At 46.7% G+C, this 7,380-nt stretch overlaps 1 long non-coding RNA gene across 1 annotated transcript; it reads left to right on the top strand.

The window, feature by feature from the left end:
* The first annotated feature begins 2,802 nt into the window (after nt 1–2,802).
* On the top strand, nt 2,803–3,892 carry LOC106814100. Its single transcript, XR_001394544.1, has 3 exons — nt 2,803–2,925; nt 3,268–3,378; nt 3,682–3,892. It is a non-coding gene; the product is annotated as an uncharacterized LOC106814100 (long non-coding RNA).
* The last annotated feature ends 3,488 nt before the right edge of the window (nt 3,893–7,380 follow it).

Genomic DNA, 7,380 nt, shown 5'->3' on the forward strand with positions numbered 1-7,380 from the left:
TACCTCCAATTCACCTTCCCCCCTCCTTCTCTTCGCTCCTCCTCCCTCCTACTGCCATTCACTTCTCTCCCTCCTCCTCCCCCTACGTCTTCACTCTCCCCCTCCTCCCTCTTCTCCTCCTCCTTCATCACCTTCTCCTGCTCCTCCCCTCCTACTCCATCACCGTCTCCCCTCCTCCTACCTCTTCCTCCTTTCTCCATCACCTTCTCCCCTCCATCGTCTCCCTATCTCCATTCATCATCTCCCCTCCTCCTCCTCCATCATCTTTTCCTCCTCCATCCCCCTACTCCATCACCTCTCTCTCCTCCTGCTCCTCCTTCCATCATCCTTCTCTCCTCCTCCTCCTCCTCCTCCTCATCCTCCTCCTCCTCCATCACTTTCTCGCCTTCCTCCTCCTCCATCACCTCTTCTCGCCTGCCCTCCTCCTCCTTCTCCGTCTCCTCCTCTCTTCTCGCTCCATCAACCTTCTTCCTCCTCCTCTCCTCCCCATCACCTCCCCTCCTCCTCCTCCTCCTGCCCATCACCTTCTCTCCTCCTCCTCCTCCTAACCCTCCTAAATGGGCAGCCGGGTTAAATATAATGTGCGGCGAACAATTCCAGACCGTCCCTGAGATTACCCCAGTCTGAATTTACCCACCTATGGGCACACAGGATATAATTTGCAGGGGTAATTTCAGACTGGGGGTAATCTCAGAACCGTGACACCAGTCTGAGATTACCACAGTCTGAATTTACCCACCTATGGGCACACAGATATAATTTGCAGGGGTAATTTTCAGACTGGCGATTAATCGCAGACCGTGACACCGGTCTGAGATTACCCGTCTGAATTTACCCACCTATGGGCACACAGATATAATTTGCAGAGTTAATTTCAGACTGGGGGTAATCTCAGACCGTGACAACCAGCCTGAGATTACCACAGTCTGAATTACCCCACTATGGGCACACAGGATATAATTTGCAGGGGTAATTTCAGACTGGGGGTAATCTCAGACCGTGACACCATGCAGTCTGAGATTACCACAGTCTGAATTTACCCACCTATGGGCACACAGGATATAATTTGCAGGGGTAATTTCAGACTGGGGGTAATCTCAGACGTACCGTGACACCGGTCTGAGATTACTCCAGTCTGAATTTACCCACCTACTGCCAGACTAATCTCAGACTGTGGCCGCGGCATGCAGTCTCATTATCCAGCGCTACTGCGCATGCGTCACGCATGCGCACGAGGTGCTAGGGGTAATTTCAGACTGGGGGTAATCTCAGACCGTGACACAGGCAGTACCCCGGGGGACATAGACCCTCTCCGCCTCAGCAATACTACTAACCGTACTACTAGTAGTAGTACTAGTAGTAGTACTACTACTACTACTAGCTAGGGTTGCATTTGTGCTAGACCGAATAATTCTGTCCCATTAACCTTTTTTATATTTTGGTGAGGGTTATATAAGGGCCAATATAGGCCAATATAACCCTCACCAAAATATAAAAAAGGTTATATGGGACAGAATTATTCGGTCTACATTTGTGCATGTATTGTGTAACGCCTCTCTTGTTGGGTTACATTATTCTTGACAGACAACTCAATTATGAATATAGACAACCACGGACAATTGAAACCAGCGGCAGATTATGTGCGGAAATTTCTGGTGATTCCAAACAATAATATTTAGAAAATTCAAGAGAGGGTGCCAAGATACAAGTGTCAAAAGTCAATATACAAACGGTTGGCTTTACAATAAAGCTGTTCTATCTTATTATATTTACCATTCGAGATTTCACACGAGATTTCACGCGAAATCGGCGGGAACCTCGTCAACTAATAATTTTATTTACCATTCAGATTTCACAACGAGAATTTCAGCGAAATCGGCGGGAACCTCGTCAACTAATAATTTTATTTAGCCATTCGAGATTTCACGACGAGATTTCACGCGAAATCGGCGGGAACCTCGTCAACTAACCGCCTTTTGCGCTGTCGATTGCCGATGGCAGCACTGTTTCGTGGGCTGTGCGCTACAAAACAAGTGATCACAGGTCAACTAACTTCTGCTGGCAACAACACTTTCTGCTGAGCAAAAGGTCTTTGTCTAATAAATATGCGAGCTGGACTTAACGACTGCTGGAGCTGGAATTTAACGACTTGAAAGAGAAGCTGAAAAAGAAATGCGCGGGTTTCTGGTAGAAAGGCTGAGAATAATAGAGGGAGCGGAGCTCTACACTCTAGTCTAGAGTAAAGCTAGAGTCTGACTACGAGAGCTACTAATACTATACCTGATAACCTCACTGTCCTCTCAGTACCTGATATTACTAGTGATAGTGATACTATCAGGAGTAGATAATAGGAAATTCCCCATTATCTACTTTTGATATTATCATAGAAATAATATAGATAACCATATGGTTACCTATATTATTCTAATGCATATTATGCTCACTTTATAATATTTTTTACACTAGATGGCGCCAACACGCATCAAATTTGGCCCATGACATCATTTCCTAATGCGTACGACGTCATAACCGAGATACAGACAGAAACATGCGCCAAAACTCTCGATCCAAGAAATATTTTCACGAAATTGAAAAAAAACTTTCTTATGTGAAGAATATAATTCTTATTTAAAATTATTTCGGGGTGAATGAAACTTACCAAAAACGTAACGAAATTTAGTCGCGGGAGACTGAAATTTTGGGATAAAGACTCGGAGGTAAATGAGATGAAATTGTTAAAAAAAAGCACTGCAGTCGCGTGTAGTATGCGATTGATGCGTCGTTGCGTTGTGTTTTCTGCAGCACCGGAGGTGTCGTCAGTGATATCCGAACAGCTTAGCAACTCGTCCTCTAGCGGCAGTGACAGCGACAGTGATTCGGCATCGTCCGGCAGTGATTCAGACATGGAGACCGTGCCGGCGGGGGGTGAGTCGACCCGCGATCGCACGCGCACATCAATACAAGTAAACAGAATAGTGAAGTAGAACAGCAGTAAAAGTAGAAAACAAAAAAAGACGAAGAAACTAGAACAGCAAGTGAACCGAGTAGTGAAGTTTAGTAGAATAACAGAAGCCGCCTCGTAGCAGTGCTGCATGAGTCATCTGATAAGAATGAATAAATAATTAAATGTGATAATTAATGATGTAATCATATGAGCTTATTTGGGTATGACCTGGTTAATTGCATTTATCCTCTATAATGATCTTGAGCGTGTATTGTACACTCTCTTACTTTCCTCAAAGCTGTCTAACTACCTCGATTTTGCAGCTCTGTTTCCTGAAACCCAGCGACCACAATCATCCGGTTCGCACATGACCACAGCAAGTCATTCGATCCCAGTCGCAAGTCATGAGAACGAGAAGGGCTACAGCCAACTCAGTAAGTCACATCGATGCATTGGACTGCTGTGATGTGGTCGAATAGATATCATGAAAAGATGTACAGCATCATTACCTGAATAAATGAATATCTAGAAAAATGGACGTTAGCAAATTTGTACACCTTCTCGAACGAACTGTTCTTCATGAATTGTAACTGCGCTACGATCCAGTCACACAAACGAACAAGCTTGTGATGACCAGTAATCTTCCTATCTACTCACGACTGGAAAAAAATCCATGTGATAAAGCTAAATGATAATTCGCACGTACGCGTCTCCAGCCCATCCTTGTATTTCTTCAGGCGAAGACCTTCAACTTAGCGAATCCGGGAGTGACAGCGACAGCGACTGATGCCATCGGGACTGTTGTATGGACGTGACGGCCATGACGATGGAAGACTTGATTGTCCATGAAGCGTGAATGCGCAAGCAAGCGGGCAGAGAGAGTGGAGACAGTGAGTGAGCAGAGGGAGTGGAGACAGTGAGTGAGCAGAGGGAGTGGAGACAGTGAGTAGGCAGAGAGCGTCCTTACAATACTCTGCAGCTGGGCCTGCATACCTCCCAAAAGTGACGCGTCGTCGACCGACAATGTCGGACGCGCTCGGCAGCTTCAAGCACTAAAGGTGATAAATCATCAAGCTAAACCCTGAAACTATAACCCTAAGCCCTTAATCCATAACCATCCACGTCCACGATAGCCAGCTTAATAATCAACCACAAAGATACGCATCAGCTTTAGTGCCTGAGGCTGGCGAGCGCTTCCGATTTGGTCGTCGACGACGCGTCACTTTTGGGAGGAGCTTGCGAGCACTGTCGATTGGTCGGTTCGACGATGCGTCACGTTTGGGAGGTATGCAGCCTACCTCGAGTCTTACAAATCCTAAACAACCAAGCCGTATCTATCTTTTTAGTAATCCCACGTTGGCAAGGTGTACTAGGTACTGGCACAGAATAATAACATTAGTAACACAGGCCGCTTGAAGGCTCAAGTTCAGAAGAGTGCGTACGCTAAGAGCGAGAGGCGACGCAATGCGAAGCGACCGGCTTCGCTCTTAGTCTTATACTCTTGCTTGAAACTTGAGGCGTCCAAGGGCCTGTGATTAGTATTACAGGGTAGCATATATGCGCATTAATTATTAATGGCATAGTTAACCCGACCAGGCTGTGTGATTTAAGGCCAGCAATCACACCAGTAAGCTATGCTCTCACGATCGCCCCGTCCTCAAAAAATTGTGCCCGAGCGTGGTGAAGCGTGTTGAGAGCGTGCCAATTGGGCGCCTCAGCGCGCGATACTGATACGATTAATTACGTCCATATACTAAGCGATTTGAGTGGCGTCTTTACCCCATCTCATTGCGCTCAACAAGCTTTCAGCCACGCCAAGCACCACGCACCGAGCATCACGCTTTGGACTGCGGCGGACTGCGTCTTTATTCGCGACCATCAGATCGTGTTGCGTTCGAACGACGCTTGCAGCGCGCCTGATAAGCAACGGCTTCACCGCGCGGCCTCAACTGGCGCGGCCAATCATCGCGCGACGACTGCGCTGGCAACGATGCATATAATACGCCGCGGCCGCGTTCTATACAATCATCATTCATTCTGCCGTGCTGTGCAAGATTAACATCAAGTATAATTAAGATCAACATTATCGAACTTAAAATGCAGATTAACATGCACAAGATTATTTCTACGGACAGCGAACTATGGGCCGCCAAAAAGACAAGGGGAGAGGCCCGTGGGCTTTGGCAATGAGGGCTGGCAAATCAAGTAGTTCGAGTTTGTCCTTCTACGCAAACCATGGCATGGAGTAAAGTGTTGCTCAATCCATAGTGGACACTGAAAACTGGTGGGGTGGCCAGGGCAGCACCCAAATTATACCCGCAAGTTTTGCAGGACGTGACTGAGCGTAACCTACACGTAATGCGAAACCACAACGGTGTGGTCTGAGCGTGTTGGGCCGTAGTACCAAATCGTAGTACGAACGGCAGTCGAGCTGCTAGAGCGCACCATGGTCATAGCGGAGAGCGTGGTCAGTCGAGAGACATCTGCCAGGACGTAGTAACAGACGGTGATGAAAACGTATTAACATCGTGCTGAGACGGGGCGACAATTTTCACAGCGACCCACACCTTGCGAGTACGCGTTGTGAATACGTCACATTAAGTTCGTACTACGCTTGCAGTTACGTGAGTACTACGCCTTCCACGTTCCTAAATGACGCGCCGCACTGCGCTGGATTTCCGGCCACGCTCGCACCACGATTAATTTTGAAGCATGTTCAAAGTTTTGGCCACGCTCTGTCCACGGACATGCTGAACTGCAGCCGCGGCTCGACCCACGATCGCAGCTACGTCCACTATACGTCCACGACTGGGCGTTCTACCGTTTTCCACCACGCTCTAGAGCGTGAATACGAGGCGTAGTGGAGATCGGGCCCTGGTGTGACTCGGGGTATTAACGTCCAATATATACGAGGTCTCCCTAACCCTAGGGAAGGAGGATCTTCTTGTTTCTTGGAGGCTATGCATAGGTCACATTAGGTGTGAGAAATGATCACTTCCTAAGTCGGATCTGGCACCACGTTTACTTTAGTCTTAGGTTTAGTAATCCCATAAAACGACCGTAGATATTAATAATGACGTTATGGCACAATGAGTAGGCCTCTATGTATCATTTTCGCTAACAAGTATTATTCAGTTAAGCTTACATTTTCAAACGCCAAAAATATCGAAGTATGCAAACTAAATAATGGAACATCAACACACTAGATGAAGCAAGCTCGCTGACTGCTTGTCGATTGCCGCCGATGGGCCGCACTGTTCGTGCTGTGCGCTACAAAACGAAGTGATCACAGGTCAACGTAACACAACAGCTTTCTGCATGAGCAAAAGGTCTTTGTCTAGTAAAATATGCGAGCTGGACTTAAACGACTGCTGAGCTGGAATTTAAGCGGACTTGAAAAGAGAAGCTGAAAAGAGAAATTGCGCGGGTTTTGGTAGAAAGGCTGAGATAATTAGAGGGAGCGGAGGGCTATACTGCTAGTCTTGGTTACCGTGCTAGACGCAGTGCCCGGGAAAAGTCTCCGGACCGCGGGCCGGCATCTCGGCCCGCGAGTGTTCAAATCGGCCCGCGAAAGGTTTTGGAGAATGTGATGAAACCACGACTTTCGTTAAATTTTTTACAGAAATTTACCCGGAAAAAAATAACAGTACTACTGTACAACCTGTCAAAGGCAGTACAGAGTTCTTAACAGCCAGTTAATCGATTGACAAGGATGTTGAGTCATAAAGCGCTAAGACACACTACCGATTCTGTACGCTGCCCGGGCAGCGTATATGTTCGTTCCGAAAGTTTAGAAACGCCGTACCTAGTTCCCGCGGACAGCTGGACACACTGTATCGGTGTCAAACCGCTTCAAGCTCTCGTTGCTACACTTGATTGGCTGCTAAAAACAATCGCGTTCGAAATGTTTCGAAAACGATGATTCATTGCTGGGCTCGCTGGCGCTAGCTGGTGAAGCGCATGCAAGCGCATGCGCCGTACGCAAGCGATTTTTAATTTTTTTAATTTTAAGTGTTTCTCAGAATAATTTTTAGCCAATGTAAGAAATGGCATCCAAGTAAACGTAAAGTTGACTTCCGAAACTGCGTGCGTTTTAATGAGGACTGGACAAGAGACTATTTTTTTTGTAGAGAAGCAGCAGGAAACACTTGTCTGGGGCCTTATTATGCACAGAATACGATCGCTGTTTGCGCAAATGTAAGCAATGTCAAACGTCATTACATGTCAAAACACTCTTCCAAGTTTGATGAGTTGCAAGGAGAACAAAGAGCTGTGAAAGTCAAAGAACTGAAGGGAAAGCTGTCATCTCAACAAAGTGTTTTACCAAATCAGACGGAGAATTCCAAAAAATCCACAAAGAGCCGGCTACGTATGTTTCAGAGATAATTGCAAAGAGGATGAAACCATTTCAGTGACGGTGAATTTGTGAAAGCGTG

The sequence above is a fragment of the Priapulus caudatus genome, unplaced genomic scaffold (genome assembly GCF_000485595.1).
Source record: "Priapulus caudatus unplaced genomic scaffold, Priapulus_caudatus-5.0.1 Scaffold871, whole genome shotgun sequence".
Taxonomy (NCBI): domain Eukaryota; kingdom Metazoa; phylum Priapulida; class Priapulimorpha; order Priapulimorphida; family Priapulidae; genus Priapulus; species Priapulus caudatus.